Genomic DNA, 21,622 nt, shown 5'->3' with positions numbered 1-21,622 from the left:
CACGTCAGAAAAACCAACCATGTGATCTACAGGGAGGGCTTCAGTTCACTCAGTATCAGTCAGCCTAGCCAGTGAGTTCAAGCATGTGGGTAGAATCACTCATGCCTATGTAATGAAGCGCCAATAAAAATTCTGGACAAGGAAGGTTGGGTGATACTCCTGAGCTAGCAATAGTCTGTGTGTATTGTCACACATCAACATCAGGAGGGTAACTCATCCTGAGGACAAGGAAAGTCTTATATTTAGAACCCTGCCAGAATCTACACTATATGTCTCTCCTTTTGGCTGATTTTAATTTGTATCCTTTTTCTGTAATAAGTCATAGCCAGTGAGCATAATAGCTTTTGGTGATTTCTGTGAATTCTTCTAGTGAATTATCAAACCCAAAGGTGTTTTTGGGAACCCTCCCCAAACTTGCAAATAGTGTCAGAAGTGAGGACAGTCAAGGGGACTTTGTTGTTTGACTAACTCCAAGTAGAAAGCTAAATACCTCTTCCAATTTGACAACGCTTCCCATGCAATATATATATATTGTAATATATCAAATAAATTAAACTCTTTCTAGCACCTCTCTTTTTACCTCTTTTTCTAGGGCCTTCTGGGAAATCTCAAAGCCAGTTTTAGCTGCAAATGATGTACATTAGGACTTGATTTGAGGAAGAAAAATGTCAAAAGTTGTCAGATATTTTGAACACCTAATTAAACAGGATCACATATTACTGGAAAACGATACTTGGCTGCCTAGTTAATCAAAGTGACAATAAGATTTTAAAAGTAGACATAGAGGACTTCAAGTTTCTACCCCAATTGTAAAAAGTTTGGAAGTCATCACTCCCTACCTCACAACAACAGGAAAGCTAAGAAAAACTAAAAACTAACAACTCTTCTTAGATATATCAGAGAATTGAGTCACAGGGAAACATGCTGACAAAAAAACAGGAGAGAGAGGCAGATCTCTTGAATCACAGTTACCAGCGGGTAGAAGCCCAGGGCAAAAGCTCACAGCTGGAGCCAGTACTAGTTGGAGTATCCAGTACATAAACTCTAATTGATATGCTAAGAGGAGAGAAAAAAGAATCTATAAAATGCTCAATTAAACCCAGAGAAGGCAGAAACAGAGTGGAAGACAAAGAATAAAACAAAGAATAGGAAAATGAATAGAAAGTAGTTACAAATATGGTAGATATTAATCCAACAATAGCAATAGTCACATTAAATATAAATGTTCTAAATACACTAATAAAGAACAAAGACTATCAGAGTGAATAAAAAGACAAGATACAACTACACTGTTATCAGTTGAATTGTGTTTCCTCTGCTCCAAATTCATATGTTGGAGCCCTAACCTCCAGTATTTCAGGATGTGGCCTTATTTGGAAATAAGATAATTGCAGATGTAATGTGGATAAATGCAGATTAATTAAGTTAGGATGAACTTATACTGGAGAGGAGGGGAATCCTAATCCAGTAAAACCAATATGACATCTCCTTATAATAAGGGGAAATTTGGAAGCAGACATGAACACAGGGAGAATGCCTTGTGAAGAGGAAGGCAGAGATTGGAGTAGTGCATTTACAAGCCAAGGAACACCACAGATTGCCAGCAAACCACCAGAAACTAGGGGAGCTCACAATTTATATTTATAACTAATCTAAATACTCTTTCAAATAACACTACACAACTTCATGGGTAGTGCAAATACCTCATAACAGAATTTTCCCAATTCCTTCCTCCCATCAATTATAACATTGTTGTTATTCATTTCAATTATCTATAAGTTATAATCAGTGAATACATTGTTGCTATTATTTTTAGCAAACTGTTATCTGTTAGATTGATTTTAAAAATAAAAATAAAATATTTGATTTTACCTTTATATATTCCTTCTGTGTTTTGGGTTGAACTGAGTTTCTCCAAAATATTTTGAACTAATAAAAATTAAAATACAACTTATCAAAAGTTGTGGGATGTGGAGAAAGTAGTGTTTAAAGGGAAATGGACAATGAATGCATATATGAGGAAAAAAAGAGAGAAATATCTAAAATCAATAAGCTTCCACCAGAGGAAACAAGAAGAACAAAATTAAATCCAAGGGAAGAAGAAGAAAAGAAATGACTGTAAAATTGAACTTTAGAATTGAAATCGATCAAATTGAAAACAGGAAATTAATGAAAAAAATCAACAAAACCAAAAGCTTGTTCTGTGAAAAGATCAATAAAATTGATAAACCTTTAGCCAGGTTAACAAAGAAAAAAAAGAACACAAAATTACTAATATTAGAAGTGAAAGAGGGGCCACGAGTACTAGATAATAAAGGAATATTACATATTATTATTTATGCCCACAAATTTGATTACTTAGATTGAATGAGCTAATTCTTCAAAAGATACAGTTAAAATCCCAGCAAGTTACTTTATGTGTATTGATAAACTGATTCTAAAGTATATATGGAAAGACAAAAGATCCAGAATAGCCAACAGGATGCTGAAGAACAAGGTTGGAGGTCTGACGTTATCCAACTTCAAGATTAGTTATAAAACTACAGTGATCAAGACGGTATGGTACTGGTGAAAGAATAAACAAATAGATCAATGGAACAGAATAGAGAGTCCAGATATAGATCTAAACCAATATAGTCAACTGATCTTTGACAAAGGAGCAAAGACAACTTAATAGAGAAAAGACAGTGTTTTCAACAGATGAATCAGGAACAGCTAAACATCCACATGCCAAAACAAAACAAAACAAAACAAAAAACAGTCTAGGCACAGATCCTATGTCACAAAAATTAGTTCAAGTAGATGATAGACCAGACCTAAATGTAAAATGTAAAACTCCTCTAGATAACATAGGAGAAAATCTAGCAGACCTAGGGTTTGGTGATAACTTTTTGCCATGCTGTATGGCTTACGGGATCTCAGTTCCCTAACCAGGGATTGAACCTGGGCCAGGGCAGTGAAAATGCTGAATCTTAACCACTAGACAACCAGGGAACTCCCATGACAATGACTTTTTTAGATGCTACACCAAGAGTATGATCGGTGAAAGAAAAAAAGTGATAAATTGGACTCCATTAAAATTAAAATCTGCTCTGTGAAAGCCCATGCAAAGAGAATGAAAAGATAAACCACAGACTGGAGAAGATATTTGCAAAACACATGTCTGATAAAGGACCAATATCCACAATACGCAAAGAACTCTTAAAACTTAGCAATAGGTAAACAACCCAATTTTTAAATGGACAAAAGATCTGAATAGACATTTCATCAAAGAGGAACTACAGGTGGCAAGTAAACATATGAAAAGATGTTGAACATATATATTTAAGGATTTGTAGATTAATACAACAAGATATCACTACATACCTTTTAGTAGGCTAAAACCCAAATGACTGACATCAAATGCTCTTGAGGCTGTGGAGACAGAGACTCACTCATTGTCAGTGGGGATGCAAAATGGCACAACCACTTTGGAAGACGTTTGACAGTTTCTTACAAAACTAAACATCGTCTTTCCAGATGATCCAACAATTGCACACATTTGTGTTTACCCAAATGCATTGAAAACCTATGTCCACACAAATATCTGCACACAGACATTTATAGCAGCTTTATTCATAATTGTCAAAATGTGGAAGCAACCAAGATGTCCTTTGTTAAGTGAAAGAATAAACGGTGGTACACCCATACAATGAAATATTATTCAGCACGATAAAGAAATGAGCTATCAAACCATGCAAAAGACATGGAGGAACATTACATGTGTATAGCTAAGTGAAAGAAGTCAGTCTGAAAAAGCTACATACTGTATGATTCCAACTATTGAACATTCTGGAAAAGGCTATAGAGACAGTGAAAAAGGTTGATGGTTGCCAGGGGTTGGTGGCTTGTGTGAGGGATGAATAAATGGAGCACAGGAGATTTTTAGGGCAGTGAAACTATTCTGCATGACATTATAATGATGGATACGTGACATTATGCATTAGTCAAAATCCATAGAACTGTACAACACAAAGAGCAAACCCTACTGTAAACTATAGACTTTAGCTAGTAATAATGTACCAGTATTGGTTCATCCATTGTAACAAATGTATCACACTAATGCAAGATGTTAATAATCGGGGAAACTCCGAAGTGGGGAAAAGATGGTATATAGGAAGTCTCTGTATTTTCTGCTCAGTTTTTATGTAAACCTAAAAATTCTCTAAAGAATAGAGTCTAGTTTAAAAAGTAAACATAGGAGGTAATGTAATTATAAATAACCTTAACTGTTTCGAAAGTGGAAAGACTTTGTTATCTTAAATAATCAAGACATAATAAAAAGAGTGTCCTAGTAGTTAAATTCTGCCATTTTAGGAGGTAATGAACTGAATCGTTATCATAATGCAAAAGCAGGTAATGGTGAGGGTTGAGGGGTGGATTTTATATTTTAACCCCAAATGCCAAAGGTAAGCAAAAACTGGCAACAAAACCAAACCAAAATAGTGCTCAGACAAGGAACAAAAATCAAATCCTTGCCATGCTACAACTGACACATGTCTGGAGCACAGGGTCCAGGAGCTGGACTCACTGAGGGATCTCCAAATTGCCAGTCAGGAAAGGGCCACAGCAGGCGTGCGAAGACCCGGTGCCTGGATGGAAAAGATGGGTGTCTGAGGTGGGCTATGACTCATGGCAACAAACTGTCAAAGACAAAACCCAGATAAATGAGATTTATTTTATTTGGGCTATTGCATTCAGGAGAGAATTCCAGATTCAAAGATCAGTGTCTCTGCAAAGTGGTTTGCTTTAGATTTTTATAGGGAATAGTAGACGAGTTACAGGTGAAGTTATTTACGTTGGGAATTGCTCGGAAATCTCAATCAGATGAATAGAAAATATTTATCTCTGGGTCTAGTTACTTTTAAGGGGATTGTACAGAAAAGGGTTAACATAGAAGCCTGAGATTGCTATTCTCAGAAAGATCAGCTTGCAAGATGGGCCCTTAGCTGGTATCTGGAAACTAAGATTTTGAAATAGTTCCCACCATTTCTTAAATGACACAAGTGGCTCACTCTGCCTAAACTGTGCAAACAATATGGTTTATCCTGAACACTTTCCTTCTGGGAGTTCTGGTACATGCTAGGCAGCTACCAATAAATATCTGCACACTGAGTCTCTAATGAATGAATTTCCCTTGTGGACATTTCCCATGTGTTGTCTTTGCACTTATATACAATATATTATATATATATATTATATATATATATATAAAACGACTTCTATTTATAGATTAGAATGTTATTGTTAATGGTGCAGTAGGTACTGCCTTTGGGATTTCTCATTATTCATGGTGTTCAGTTAATTAGGCTTTAATTACAACAACTAGACATTTCTAAATATTGTATTTCCATTTTCAAATAGTTATGATAGCACTTTTCTATGCAAAACGGTGTAAGAAATAATTTTATTAGGATCAGTGGGTTCTAATAATGTCCACATCAAGTATCCGAGCTCTTTCTTCTTGATAAAGACAAAGACTGTGTCTTTGCTGTGGCTAACGTGGGTAGTATGCTGGGTAATGCTTTAGTTCTTTTAAGATGAGGTCCTAAATTCAAGCCCCTTAATATGAAATTTGAGCTTAACTTCTGCCTCTGAGAAAAATTATGTAGGACACGAAATCCTAAAACTCCCACTACAACAAGAAAGAAGGTGAGATGAATCACAATTACAAACATCACATTTGTAAAACATGGGAGTGTTATGGAAGCAATGAAGACTGTATGAATTTGAGTTTCAGAGAATGGTAAACCCTTCTGTGGTGAGCTTATAGTAACTGGATTTTTTTCTTTTGTTTTGTAACATACTGAGATTAGCTTGTAAAAGGACTGTTCTGGAGGAAAGAGAAACCTGAAAGGATTTCATTGGTTAAGGGAGCTGACATGATAATTTAGAAACTACAGGAGCCCCAAATATGATTAGTTTCCCTAATGAGACACTTGATAGATTGGGGGACTATACAAGCATACTTGGGGAGTTTGGCCAAAAGCTTCTAAGGACAGAGTAAAATCTTCCATAATCATACTGTTTAAAACAGAAAGTCCAGCTAGAGACAGGCCTCTATCTTGTACACACAGCTGCTCTCCCTTTCAAGATGTTTGCTAGATTTGAAGCTGTAGGAGATAGGAGACTAAAAACTCAAAATATCTGAGGGCCAGCCCGTCATCTCCTACAGTCTTCCACAGCTAAAGAGACAAACATCTGTCAGGGTAAAACAAACAAACAAAAAATGCTCAGGAAATTCAAGGAACAAGAACAAACTAGACATAGTAAAGATGTGAAAATTTAAACTGCATGATTAGCCAACCTCACCAAATTGACATGTCTAAAACAATATATAGAACAGTGTTAGAATGCATATTACTTTCAAATGTACCTGGAACATATATCAAAATAGACCACATAATGAACCATGAACAAAATCTCCAAAGACTTAAGTTATGTAGTATATACTCTCACATCACAGTGGAATTAAATTATAAATCAATGAATGTATCTAGAAAATCTCCCACTGTTTGGAAATTAAGCAAAGAACACATTTCTAAATAACACTGGGGCCAAATAAGAAATCAAATGGAAAATGGAAAATATAAAATAGGTAGAATTGAATGATAATGAAAATATGACATATTAAAAGTGCTGAGGTGTAATTAGAGCAGTGTTGAGAGGCAAATTCATGTCTTTAAATGTATATGTTAAAAAGAAAAGGTTGAAAATCAAATATTTAAGCTTTCATCAAAAGAAGCTAGATAAACAAGAGCAAATTAATTCTAAGAAAGTAAAATGAAGAAGATGCTAAAAATAAGAGGAGATATCCATTGAAATGAAAGCTAACACACAATAGAAAAAAATCAACAAAGCAAAAATATTAACATCTTTTTGTCAGTGAAGTTAATGATTTAGATGAAACGATTTGTCACAGAGTGAAAAATGCAATTTGCCATAGCTGACATAAGAAGAAATAGAAAATCTGATCTGTCCTATATCAATCAGAGAAATAGAATCTCTAATATGAAATTTTCCTACAAATTAAACTTTAGGTCAATATAGCTCACTGGTGAATTCTTCCAAATATTTAAGAAAGAAATAATACAAACTGTACACAAATTCTTCCAGATAATATAAAAGGAAAGCTTCCCAGCTTACTTGATGAAGTTAGCATGATCCTGATATCAAAACTTGACTAGGACATTATAAAACTAGAAAATTTCAGGTCAATGTATCTCAGGGAAATAGATGAAAAATTCTAAATTTTGGTAAATTGAATCCAGCAACATATTAAAAGAATAATCTATTATGACCACATGGAACTCATTCTGTAAATTTAAGAATATTTGGTTTAGCCTGTAAAAAGCAATATACATTACCACACTGAATTTTAAAGGAAAAAAATTATATGTATATCTCAATAGATGCAGAAAAATTATTTAATAAGGTTTAATCCCCATTCATAATTACAATTTATACAAACTAGGAATAAAGGTATCTTCTTTAATCTAAAAGAGTATTCAGGGAAAAAAAACCTACAACTAACCTTATGCAATGGTGAAATATTGAAAGCTTTCTTTGAGATTAGGAAAAAGACAGGAGTGTCCACCATAGTAACCTCTATTCAGTATTGTACTGGATGTTCTCAACAACAGGTAAGGGGAAAAAAAAGTATAAAGACTAGAAAGAAGTAAAATCAGCACTGATCACACTGACATGATAGCATACATACAAATCCAAATGATCTACTAACAATTATCATTAATAAGTAGATCTAGCAAATTTACTGTATATAAGGTGGATATACAAAAATAAATGGCATGTCTCTATACTAAAAATAAGCAATTAGAAAATGAAATTTAAGAAGAAATGCCATGTAAAATAGCATTGTTAAACATCAAATGCAGAGCAGTTAATCTTTTAAAACAACACTTCAACACTGAAAACTTTCAAACATTGTTGAGAGAAATTAAAGACTTGAATGGAGGAATCTACCATGGTCCTGGCCAGAAAAATCCAATCTTGCTAAAATATTAATTCTCCCCAAACTTACTTATAGATTTTATGCATCGCCAAAAAAACAAAAAACAAAAACAAACAAAAAACTGCTAGCAGGATTTTGGGGGAGAGTGGGAGGTGGAAATTGACAATTGATTCTAACATTTATATTGAAATAATAATTTTTTAAAAATCCAGAATAGCTATGGCAATCCAAAGTGAGAAGAACAAAACTGAGCCCCTATATTATCAGATATTATTACTTATTTTTAAGTTAAAAAAATTAAGACAGTGTAATATTGGTGTAAAGACAGGCATATACCAATGGGACAGAATAGAGAGCCTAGGAAAGAAAAAACACATATGCAGTTCCCTGTTTGATGACAAGGAGACATTGCAATTCAGTGGGGAAAAGATTGACTTTTCAATAAATAATGCTGGGTCAATTGAAATCATATAGTAAAGAAAATGATTTCAATCCTCATCTCACACCATATATAAATTGAAAATGGAATATAAACTTAAATGTTAAAAGTAAAATACTTAAACTTCTAGAAGAAAACATAGAATAGCTTCATGACTTTAGTGTAGGCAAATATTTCTGAACTAGGATGCAAAAAAGCACTAACTGTAAAGATTGGACTTCATTAAAAGTCCAATTGGACTTCATTAAAACTGAAAAGTTCAAAATACAAAATTAGGAGAACTAAAGGTTTGCCACAAATTAGAAGATATTTGCAACACGTATACCTGACAAAGGACTTGCATTCACAATACGTAATGAACTACAAATCAATTTTGTAAAAACTGGCAATCAACCCAATTTTTTAAACGGGGAAAAGCATATGGGAAGATGCAAAATATCATAGTCATCAAAACTGCAAGTCAAGATCACAAAGACCTATCACTACATCCTGGCCTGAGTAGCTAAAATTAAAATAACAATACCCAGTAGTGGCTAGGCTGTGAAGCAACCAGAAGCCTCATACATTGTTTTCAGTAGTGAGAACTGGTACGTGCATTTTGGAAAACAGTTTAGCAGCACCTAATAAAGTTAAACATACATATATCCTATAGACCAGCAATTCCACCTATGTATCTATCTAATAAATCAGTGATTATGTTCACCTAAAACCATGCACAGGAAGGTTCAGTGCTTTTTATAATAACCCTAAATTGAAAACCAAATGTCCATCGACTTCAGAATGGGTAAGTAAATTGTAGTATATCCATAAAATGGAAGTCGATACATAGGAACAAACTGCTTTTAACTACTTTAGAAAACATACGTGAATCTCAAAGATAATATTGAGTGAAAGAAGCCAGACAAAAGAATGCAGAGTCTACCTGATTCATTGTAGAAGTTTAAAAAAAAATGACAGTAGATATAGTGAAAGAGTTCAGAACAGTGGCTTACTTTGCGGGGGTATCAAATCAGAGGGAGCAGGAGGGAGCATGCATGGTGACAAAGGGGTGTAAACTTGTAAAAATCAACACGCTGTACACTTAAGATTTGGGTACTTTACTGTATATAACATACCTTAATAGAATAGAAAGGAATAAAAAACTACTGAAAGAATAAAAGATATTTAAGCGTCAAGCTAGAAATGATCCCAAATGATGTTGTCTTATGTATCTAGGAAGCTTACCATTCCAACAGGAAGCTCTGAATCACCACACCCCTATAGCTATCCAATTCGTATCCTTAAGAACAATACATAAATTTTCTTTTATCACTGTTTTTTTGTTCTTCCTATCATACTCAGGAAACTTTGAGTATGTTTCCCCATTGCCTGCGTTTTTGTTGGTACAATTATTTTTGAAATGGGAAATACGTTACATTTTCAGAAAACAAGGCAAAATTTTTTCTTTTTTCTTTCTGAAATGGAAGAGGTTGTTAAGAAAAGACTATTTAAAGGGAGTAGCTGAGAAAAAGTTAGCCCAGGAGGAGCCGAAATAGCTCAGTTGGAAGAGCGTTAGACTGAAGATCTAAAGGTCCCTGGTTCAATCCCGGGTTTCGGCACTTATTGGACGCACTTTTGTAATTGTGAACTAGGAGATACTGACCCAATACCAAGTGTCCGTCACCTTCAAATATATTGTCCCTAGTGCCATTTATACAGTGAGGGGTTACATACATTTACCCTTAATTTCCGTGGCAAAAAGCAATTCTATGCCCATATGCATAAATTCTTCCACAGCTTCAAGTAATTCCTTGCGGTAAAGAAAACAAAAATACCCCAAAAATACCCCACAAAACTTAGTGCTTTATTTAGTTTGCACCTAGATGTTATTAAAGGCATCTGTAAGAAGCAGGGCATAAGCACTTTCAATTCTCCACTTATTTACAGTAATTCTTTCGGTGTTCAAATTACTAAACCAAGCTCATTCCTTTGCAAAGGCTTTCTATGTGAACATCAGGGATCTATACACAAACTGTGGGATGTACAAGGATCTTCAAAAAGCCAGAATGTGGTTGATTTTGACAAGTACAGAGGACGTGTGACTGCAGAAGAGGTGTCAGATAGATGTCTTTTCTGTGATTTTTGAGCACCTTGAAGTCTTAGCTCTTGCAACCCAAGACAAGAGCTCTTAAAGACTAGAGGAATAAAACTTAGAAGACTCTGGCGGAACTTGAGCCAGTAACGGTTGAATATTTACCACTAGAAACCCACACTTCTCTCTTGCGCCAGCGTCGGCCTAAAAATCAACAAAATCATCACTTGCTGATTCATTTAGCTTTAAATTAATATATTCGTTGAAAATTTAACTAGGGGTCAGTCAGCATGAAAGTTCGAAAAGTAGAAAAGAAATGATACAACCTCATGAAATGTAAAGGGACATTTCCCGAGGCTGCAGGAGATTCCTTCAACTTCACATGTTAAAAACTATAGCCTCACCAAGGACCAAAGAGCACATCTCACTTGTTCTGTCCTCTCCAACCTAGTGCTTGGATCCTCTGCTTCTCAAAATGGAAGTTGAGTGATACAGAGAATGAACGGTTGGGTGAAAATTTTAATACCGACTTGAAAAAATTAGGTCACTAAGTTGAAAGTCATTAAAGAGACGTTTGCTATTAGTGATCCAGTAGGGACATGCTTCTAAAAACCGGAGGTTCCCTTCATTCACGATTGAAAATCTCATAACAGTGCTTTCTCCACAAATAAACTAGACAGCCTCTGCATGAAAATTTCTCCGTGGATTTTCTAGTCCAAATAAGAAGAATTGAAATCGTGTAGTTTCCTCATGAAAGTCTATGAATGTGGTTTGAGGGAGCGGGGGAAAAGAAGTTCCTTTTATTTTTCAAACACAAAAAATGTAAACGAATTTACTTTCTTAAAAGAGAGTAACTTTCAGAGTAGCAGATTAGTTCAGTTGGTTAGACCGTGGTGCTAATAACACCAAGAGGGCGGGTTTGATTCCCGTAGCGGCCAGTCGAGGTGTGGTTTTGACCTTCTGGTGCCTGCCGAGTAGGCACTTAGAATCCAAAGTACGTGTTAACTCCGAAACGCTGCTGCTCAGAACAGGAAGTTCAGATATTGTCTTCTTTGTGAAACAAGAAAGCTATGTATTTTCGTTTCGCCTTGGTTGTTGTAGTTTTTCAAAGTAAAAATAACTTTAAAAGTTCAAGTTTATTGAAGAAAATTGAAGGAGTAGTGTGGGAACGAGACGGTTGTGTTTTAGGGAAGGATTAAGGTTAAAAAGAGTTACGAAATGTGCCTGCTTAGTTTTTGTGAACCTTCAGGAGACAGTATTATTTTGGCGCTTTAAAGGAGTTTCAATCGAGAAAAGAAAGCAAGCTCAGGGTGGCCAGCGACTGAGTTGTTTAGAGCGTGGTCCTAGTAGCAGCAAGACGCGGGGTGTGTTCCCAAAACGTCTGTGCTTCGTTCTCTTTCCTTATCCCAGGCAGTTTCCAAGGTAAATGCCCGCTCCACGTGAGGTTGCACTTGGCTTTCATGGAAGATCTTCTCTCCCTTTAGCAGTAAAGAGCTGGGAACGGGATAAGAAGCTGTAAGACGCCAGTTCTCCTTTCAATCCGTTCACAGCCCAACAGACTTGGGCCCCCGGAGGCAGCGCGCTTGGTGGTTCCTTTCGTTTCAGCCTCAGGGGCTCCTCATAGCGCCCGTCGGCAACTTCGATAAATTTACCTGCGGTGCAGAGCGATGATACAAGCTACACCTTCGGAAATCGAGCCACATATTAAGATGCTCTTTTGGTTTAGTTTGAGAAATGTTTCCCACCCACCACCCACCCTCCCGCCTTGGCAGTGATTTCCCCCCAGCCTCTCTATTCTGTCTCCACACAGAGAAAAGAGGCAGGTCTGTTCTTTGGAGGGGCCGCTCCAAAGCTGCCTTCCCACGTCTTCCTTACACGCTCATCTTTTCCTGGGGTGTTTACTTAAAAAAAATAATGGGGAGGGCACTCCTCTTGGTTCTTCTGTCCACTGAGGTCCGGTTTCCCAGCTCCTGCCTACTTCCAGAAGATGGTCAGTTACGGCTGGTGAGGGAGGGGGAAGAGGGGCATCCGCCGGGCTTCAGAACTGAACCCTAATGGGCCCAACTGAGTGAGGCAAGGAGCCTCTCGCATCCCGCGTCCACAACAGCCGAACCTTTCTTTACTCAACCTTTCCCCAGGAGATGTCCCTTTTCTTTTTGCTAGTAGCCATGCGAGGAAAGAGCTGTGCAGGGTAGTCCTCTGTGAGTGAGGACTCTTCCCAATGGGAAAAAATATTGATGGAGAAGATACTGCCAGGAAACTTTTTTTCGTTTATTTTTCTTTAAAGTTTCTTTGATTTAAAACCCTCCCTTCCAGTGGTCTTTTTCAGCCAATATCTTTTCTCAAGTTCAAGAAGTGATGAAAGGAAGAAAATTTTCAGGATGGTCTTCTGATGCTTCTGAAGTCTCTTTCAGACTCAACTGACAGAAGGTGAAGGATCACTTCCACGAAAATACTTTCGAAAGACTTTAAAAATTGTTTCAGTATCCTTTTGAAAAAAGTACCTAGGAAGATGAAGGAAAAACTGAGCTTACCGAGCCAACAAGGAGTCGAACCTAGAACCTTCTGATCGGTCGTCGGACGTGTTAACCATTGCACCATTGGCCCCTGCTGAATAAGTGTTCTCATGTTCATATTTTCATTACCATCCACAGTTTATGCCAGCTGAAAGAATGATTGCTTTTTTTTTTTTAATTGAGTAAGAGGTTAAAACCAGAGACTGTATGGACTTTGGGAAAGCATGATTTCTTTTGTGCTTTGGTTGCATAACATAGATTTACATAAAATGTTTTCTTTGGAAACAATGGTTAATCTTCACTTATTCTCTGACTACGCAGTTGAGAACTTGTTTGGTGCTTACTATGCAGCTGCTCTCGTTGCTTGAACAAATCTCTATGAACTCAGTTATCTATTCACTTTTCCTCACTCTATTTCACATCCTTTCTTACCCAGCTTATATTACTGCCTGGTTTTGAGCTCTTCATTCCCTTTTTTTTTCTCAGAATATTCATCTGCCCTCAAAATGCAATAAGGAGACAAGAATTCAACAGAAATATACATTTTAAGAATCTCATTGGAAAAATAAACTTAGAAAACAGAATAGAATTGGCTTAAAAATGTACTTAGCTGTTCAAAGTAGGCAAAATAGCTGAAAATGCAAAAGTGCTTTAAGAGTGGTTTAGTACGTTAAGGAGACCAAGTTTTTGAAATTCAAGGCAAAGTCAGAAGTTAAAACGTAATATATCCTCTCTGTGCCTCAATTTCCTCGTTTGTATAAAACGCTTGTCTTAAAGAGCGCGTAGCAAATATGATGGAATATTATCTTAAATTTTTATGGCTCTCACCAGCAGCCGCTGATTATCAGGACAGACACTGAAGATTGCTGCCCGGGAATGCTTTAAAGAAGGATTCTTTATAATCGGCTCTCTACAATCACAAAGAGAAACGATTTCCCCAAATTCCAACGTCTCCTCTGTACAGTTTGCTGCTGTAAACTCTCTTAACAGATTTAACAACTTCATTTCATCGCAGCCAGTATTTATGAGCGCGCTCTAAACCCGGTGAGGACAGCGGAGAGGCTGGGCTCAGGAGGCTCACAGAGCAATGAAATGTATTGAAATCTGGCTGCCGCCCATGCCCTTTGAAAATTTGTGTTCTAAATCGGAACTGCAGCCTGAGTGATTTCTGTGAGGCGAGTTGGCACAGCAGTAAATTTTGCGGAAGCCACATCGAAAACGCTGTGAGCAGGATTTGAACCTGCGCGGGGAATCCCCCATTGGATTTCGAGTCCAACGCCTTAACCACTCGGCCATCACAGCGCATCAGCAGTGCCTCTCTTCATCAGACTAAAGACTAGCATGTATTGTTTCCATGCAAAGTGGAAGAAGAGATAAGATCACGGACTTCTAAGTGTCCCCAAGAAAAACTTCTCCAACTCCAGGCTTGCTTATTTCACTCAGTGGCGATTTCGACTTTTCAGATATTTAGGCAAAAAAAAAAAAGTTGGCAACATTTTTTAATACTTCAATTTTTCTTTCATTCCATGGATGTGGGGGAATTGTCTTGTTCTACCTATAAAATCTGAAAAACTTCCCACCACCCCAACTGCTACAGCCCTGCTTCAAGAAACCTTCATCTCTAACGTGGAATGTTACACAAATCTCTTAATAGGTTTCCCTTCTTCCACCTTTTTCATCCCTACAAAACATTCTATGAAAAACAGTCTGAGAGATCTTTGTGAACCTAAAACACTTTATGGCACAGCTTTGCTCAAAACTGAACCGGCAACTCCTCATTTCATCAGAGTAAATGCCAAAGTCCTCACTGGGCCTACTGGATTGTCCGTGATCTCATTTCTCTGGTTGTACTCCTTCTTGCCTACTCTGCTGCCATTAATACTGACCCTCTTGTTTTACATTGTATGTATCAGGCACATTGCTGTTTCAGGGCCTTTGCACTGACTGTTCCCCCTGCTGGTAATACTCTTGCTTTGATATATGTATGACTCAGCCCCTTATCTACTTCAGGTCTTTTCTCAAATATCACCTTATCAGTGAAACACGGCCATAATTATAAACTCCCCTCATTCCAATGCTTCTCCTCCCCTCATTCCAATGCTTCTCCTCCCCGTTCTTTTTTTTTTTTCCATATCACTTATGATCATTTGACACACTTTAAAACTAGCTTGTTTATTTTGTGTATTTTCTGTCTCCTCTATGAGAGTGCAAACTCCAATGAGGGCAGAGATTTTTGTCTGTTTACTGCTAGACTCCCAGTACCTAGAGGAATGTCTGGTACATTTATTGAATGGATGACATTCAATAAATATTTGCTGAAAATGAATGAAATGGGTTTTAATATCCCATTTTGCAGATGAGGAAGTGAAATGCAGAGAGGTTATTAAGTTTCCCAGGATCACAACATAATAAAACCAAGACAGAAACCCAGCATTCAGACTTCCTTCCTAAAGATCTTTCTGCTCTTCCAGAAATACCTTAAGGGTTAGGGATGAAGTTGAGGGGAGAGGATAGGGAAGCAGTGTTGGCTGACTTGGAGAAAGAGGAAGAACTACAGAGGTTGGGATGGTTCAAAACAAACAGCTTCTTCCACAAGAACCATGTATTTGACTAGAACTTTTCTGGTGCTCACATTCAAAGGCAGCAGTCTATATAGTGTGTCTTAGGGAACACTGCCTCAACATCAGGACCATTGTTCATACCCATTCGCTTAAATGAAAAAATTCAAGTCTCCTTTGGTTCTGAAATATTCATTTCCCTATTTCCTCCAGGGGAGCAATACCAATAGCAAGCATAATGTTTGTGACAGTTATCTCTGGTTACTCTCCATATCCTCTGAGACTCTTCATATCTGGCTTTCTCTGCCTTCTCCCTAATCTGGTAAAATCACTTTCATATGCTATGCTCAGTATCACCATCTTAATATCCATGTCTTTCTGTAGGCCCACCGTTCTTCTAGAAAACTGCAATAATGTGGAACACTTTAGCCCCAGTCACCCATGGATGCAAATACTGGCTCCAAATTTTACAACCTGGTGATCTTGAGCACTCCTCCGTGTCTGCATCTATAAAACAAGTAAATGATAATAACGGCACCTACCCCCTTATGCTTGCTTGTTAGTTTATATATGAAAAATCAATAACTACTTGATTTAATAGCTGGTAACAAATGGTAGCTATTACTACTGTTCTAGCTCTTTCTTTCCCATTTTTAGTTTCAACAACATAACATGGGGAGGGAATCAGAATATGCCACCCCAAAATATACCACTTTGGCATAAGGATGGTTTTGAAGGCAACGGAGAAAAAACAAACACAGGAAGGACTCTCAGCCCTCTTCCTCTCTGCCTAAAAGCAGGGCGTTAATTTCCCTTTGTGAAGATGTTCCCCTCCCCATCTCCTGTACCAGAAGGAGGAGAACAACCCTTATCACCAGAGATGGAAAGTCAACACCAAGATGACTGCACAACCAACCTTACTAAAATAACCCTTATCTTCTATTAGTTGCCCTATGTATTTACCTTCCCAGATTACTGCCTTTGGAAGCCCAAATCCCTCTTTTCTCTGTCTCTACTTCTCTATAATTTATTGCCCTTTGTTAAAACAGTATAAAATCTTTTGAGTCTAACTGCTTCTTTGGGTTTTCACTTCTATTCTGTGAAGTCTCTGTGCATGTAAAATTAAAATAAAAATATTAACATCAATAAAATTTGTAAACGTTTTCTTTTAGTAATCTGTCCTTTGTCAGTTTAATTCATAGGTCCCAGCTACAGATGTAAGAGGGTAGGGAAAAAGTTTTTCCTCCCTTACACATGGCAGGTGCAAAGATCAGAGCTTTGCGACTTTGAAGAAAATACACCCACTTCCAATAGGTTATTAAGGAATGAACAGGTAATGTGGAGCCAGGCGTACTCATGTTTGAGTCATAACACACACACTAGATCCACACTTAGGCCAGACAGGCGATCACTGCAAGACTCAGTATCTCAAATTACTGAGATACTGAGTCTTGCAGTGAAATTAGGAAAAGAATACCTTCTTCAGAGAATCATGGTAAGGGTTCAATCTTAACACCAGTATCTACTGAGTGTCTATTTTGTATCAGGTATATGAAAGGCAGCATGGATTCATTGATGAGCAAAACTAGACACTGCTCTTACCCTCATGCAATTTACTACATTCCAGTGAGAGAAACAGACATTAAGAAAGTTATCACACTGTTAAATGTAAAATGTGCTGGGAAAGAGAATACATGATACTATAAGTAATACAGGACGTTCACTTAGGGATTTTAAGGAAGTCTTCCCTGAGAAAGTAATAATCCAGCTGAGATCTAAGCACGAGCAAGAGATAACTAAGCAATGAGGCAAGCACAAAGTTCTTCAACTAGAGGGGACATCACGTGCAGAGAGACTGATTACCTGAAGACCCATGAGTATGGAATACAGACTGCAAGAGACAGTGAGCTGTGACGTGAGGGTGGAGAAGTACTTAAGAGTTGGTATTTGGAGCAGTTATACGGAATGTGTCGTATAATATGACATCTACAACGTGTAGTGTGGTTCAGACTCTTAAAATGCTTGTTTCTGCCTCCTCTTGCCTTTATCTAGACAAAATATCCAGAATATGAGATCTGGTGTGACTTAACCTCTAAGGAAACACCAGTTAAATTCCCCCAATAAGTTTGAAAAAATTCACCTCAAGGATCGTGAGAACCCTCCTAGAGGCTGGTAGGGGCAAATTCGGAGCCCCTGCTTCCCATTCGGAGAGCTCAATCTCTGTCGCCCCCGTGTGGTCACTTCGTGCAGGCACGGATGTTAACTGAGTTGAACGCTTGCAAGACAGAATAATTTCCCAGAAGGTGGGTCTGGAAAGCGGGAAGAACCCTCCTTCCTGTGTTGTGTCCATTCCAAAAGAAAAACTGTCCTCCTTAATGGTTTTTAGCAAAATATATCATAAAATATACACAAACAAGTCACCAAACTTCTCAACCCTTTCTTATTTCCGGGAAATCCCTCAAACTGCCCGAATACCTAACTGATTTCAGAAATGGTCAGGATCCTTCCTTTCATCCGGGAAGGTCTCCGCCTGAGCTGGATGCCAGATGCTGAGTTTTAGGAAAACGTTGCGTTGATTCCGCTGAAGAAAAGGAATCAACGACAAGCGAGGGCCCCGAGTCCGCCCTGAGCCTGGGGGTGGCGTGGGGGGAGGGGGCGGATCCGGCATTTCCCCCTGCGGGGGGACACCCACTGGAGTTGAATAGCCTAACATCAAGCCCCGCCGAGAAGCAGACCCAGAGGATCTTCCTGGGGTGGTGGGAGCGGAGGGGAAGGGGCGGTTCCGAAAATGCAGGGAAGAGTCGCCTTTCTCCAGTACAGATACCCAGGGGGTTCTTGAGGGCAGGGGTCTTCTCTTACTCAACCCCCCATCCCTACTCCTCCCCACAACTCTTCTTCCCCATCTACGCCTGATGAGTTTTGGAACTACTGGATGGTACCAATAGGAATAAGCATAACTGGACAGTTGTGCGGTCGCTGCTCAGTTTCAAAGTGGAGCGCTTTTCTTCCTCTGAAGTTCAGGAGAAAGTCACTTTGCAGAAAACCCACACGTCCAAGGGAGCCAGTGTCTCCTGCGCAGCGCAGGCGGGGTCTTGTGCAGCGGGTGTCTCCTCGGGTTGACACCATTCGGGCCTCTCGGCCCTTCCAGCGGGAGGACGCCGAGTGCAGGAGGAGAAAGAGCGGCCCGCGACCTGCGCGGGAGGGGCGGCGGGGAGACCCGGGCTTCAGCGCAGGTGGCGTCGGGACGCCTTTTCATTTTAAACCCCTGGACCTCAAAAGAAGCGCAAATGTCTGTGTATGTTTTGAAGTCTGGCACCACAAAAAGGAAGCACGGGTTTCGTGCCGAAATGGGGATCAGTTCAGAAGTAACAGTAGAAACCAGACCTGGTTCCGCCCGGTTTTGAACCGGAGACCTACCGCATAGTTAGGCGAACGTGATAACCGCTACACTACGGAAAGTGGACACACGTAACGAACATGTGAAGGTATCCCCTTGATGCCCTAGGTCTCTGAAATTTTTCCTTTTTTTTTTGAAATTAATATTATACATGAATAGAAATGCGTTTACCAAATATATCTACCACAATGTTCAGAAGAAACCTGTTCGAACAGCCAAAAAACTGGCATGCCCCTGAAGGCTTCCCAGAGAAAATGACACCAAATCTAAGACTTCATAGATGAAAAGAAATATGATGGTTGTAGAGAGGTAGAAAGGGAATTTTGTTGCTGGGAACTGAATGAAGTGGGAATAGTTCGTGGAGTGGAGCGGGGGTGGGAATCCAAGAATTTGAAGCAAGGCATGGAAAGAAATGAGACTTAAAGGGAAATATATGAGCCATATCAGAGGGAAGAGGGATGTGCCTTCCAAAGAGGGGAAGGTAGATTTCAATCTGAATATGATGAGAGATTGGAGACTAACCTATAATTCTTGGAGTATAGACGTTATCATTGAAGGGTTTTTTTTTTTTAAATCAAAACGTAGTTTACATACATTAAAATGCTCTAATCTTAAGGGTACTTATAGCTCAATGGGAAAAAAAATGTGACAACAACTCATTGATTCAATAAGTTCAGCAAATAACAACCAGGAGAAACATAAAGAAAACTATAGCCAAATTATGTTGAAATTCTTGAAAAACAAAGATAAAAACATCTTAAAAGAAGCTGGAGAGAAACGATACTACATGTTAGGTTAAACAAAGATTAAATGGAATAACAAATATTAATTCAAAGAAAGGTAGAAAAGGAGAAACAGAGAACAAGTAGGACAAATGGAAAAAAATTATGATGACCAACTTAAACCCAAATATAAATAATTGCATTTAATGTAAATGCAATAAACAATTAAAAGGCAGAAATTGGCAGGCTAAATAGTAAAATAAAACAAAGAAAAACAGGAGTCCTCTGTGTCCTGCTTACAAGACATACACTTGAAAAATAAGACAAAAGATTGAAAGTAAAGTGACGGGGAAAGATAAACTATGAAAACATCAACCATTAGAAAGCTGGTGTGGGTATATAATATGAGACAGAGTAGACATCAAAGTAAAAAGTCATACTAAAGATAAAGAGGAACATTTCATAATGATAAAATGATCAATTCAGCAAGAAGACATATCAATTCTTATATGAAGCAAAACTGAGGAAACTAAAACAAGAAACACAATAAGCACAGTCATTGTTGGTGATTTTAAAGACCACTTGAGCAGCTGATGAGAAACTGACAGAAAAGGGGAAATAAGTAGGGATAGAGAAGACGAACCATAGCTAGTAACCAATCAACTTGACCTAACAGACATTCAGACTACACCCAACTACTGCAGAATTCACATTATTCTCAAGTGCATATTAAAAATTCACCAAAACAAACAAATGCCTTCAAACAAGTCTCAATAAATTTTAAAGGAATAAAACAATTTTTAAATGTTTTCTGACAATAACAGAATTAAACTAGAAGTCAATAACAAAAAGATAATTAGAAAATTCTAATACTGGGAAACAAGCATTACACTTCTAAATGAAGTATAAGTACAATGGAAACTAGAAAATACTTTGAACTGAAAGAATGAAAATACAACATGCAACTAAGCAGTGCTTAGAGGGAGATATATAGGTTTAAATGCATATATTAGAAAAAGAAGAAAGGTTTGATTGGGAAATTTTAAGGAGGAAATTATGTTTTGTATTTTAAGCCAGAGATTTTTCTCTGCTGTGTTGAGAATGGCTTTAGATGGCCAGTCTTGGAGACAGGGAGAACAGGAAGAGGCTGTTGTAGATTGTGGTGAAGAAGAGATATTGAAGATCCAAATAGGGACCAACAGATGAACAGAAGGGAAGGACATCTCACATGTGCTGAAGGTAAAATCAGGAAGACTTTGAGATAATTTGATTGGTCGGGTAAGGCAGTGGGAGGAGTCAAGTTTTACCACAGATTTCCAGTGGGATTGATGATCAGACGAGCTCATGGTGTACTGTGCAAGTGGTACTCGTGAAATGCAGGTGGCAATGGAAATATGAGTTTGATATTAGGGAGACACCTCTTTCAGACATGGATATTTTGAAAGATCAGCTCTAGGCAGGCAGCCAAGGAAGGGTCAGCTCCAGAGACTCCACAACAGAGACAAGATGCAAATGTCAGCCCTGGAGAGTGCCGAGTGCTTTCAATTTTTCCATGTGTGATCGTGGTTTAGGTGCAAGGATCAGAGAACTTTAAACTTAACAATCTGTGGATGTTCAAGACTCCTAAGTTTGGTGTGCTGCTTATGTGGAATTGTAGATGCAGAGAAGAAAGTATGGTAACAGGAAACAAGGACAGTTGAATCCAGAAGATCTCAGTTAAGTCTGCAGAGTAACAATGTTTGGAAGTAGTTTTCCATAGTGTAGTCGTTATCGTATTCACTTCACACACCTAAGTGTGTGGGCACCAAGTGGAAACACTTCTTAATCATTTCTCTCCCCCCAACATTTTCCATCATCACTGTGCCTTACCTTCCACCTTTTTAAGGGACTTTCCATTTGAATCGGTTC

General features: G+C 38.1%; 3 non-coding genes across 3 annotated transcripts; 1 reads left to right on the top strand and 2 right to left on the bottom strand.

Moving 5' to 3' along the window:
- Positions 1–9,975: 9,975 nt before the first annotated feature.
- On the top strand, positions 9,976–10,048 carry TRNAF-GAA. The gene has a single exon. It is a non-coding gene; the product is annotated as a tRNA-Phe (tRNA).
- A 3,007-nt stretch (positions 10,049–13,055) lies between these two features.
- TRNAG-ACC lies at positions 13,056–13,128 on the bottom strand. The gene has a single exon. It is a non-coding gene; the product is annotated as a tRNA-Gly (tRNA).
- Positions 13,129–14,256: 1,128 nt separating this feature from the next.
- Positions 14,257–14,339, bottom strand: TRNAS-CGA. Its single transcript has one exon. It is a non-coding gene; the product is annotated as a tRNA-Ser (tRNA).
- Between the last annotated feature and the right edge of the window lie 7,283 nt (positions 14,340–21,622).

Source organism: Phocoena sinus, chromosome 11 (assembly GCF_008692025.1).
Source record: "Phocoena sinus isolate mPhoSin1 chromosome 11, mPhoSin1.pri, whole genome shotgun sequence".
Classification (NCBI taxonomy): domain Eukaryota; kingdom Metazoa; phylum Chordata; class Mammalia; order Artiodactyla; family Phocoenidae; genus Phocoena; species Phocoena sinus.
The sequence above is the reverse complement of the archived record's forward strand: the minus strand, read 5'-3'. Positions and strand labels throughout refer to the sequence as shown.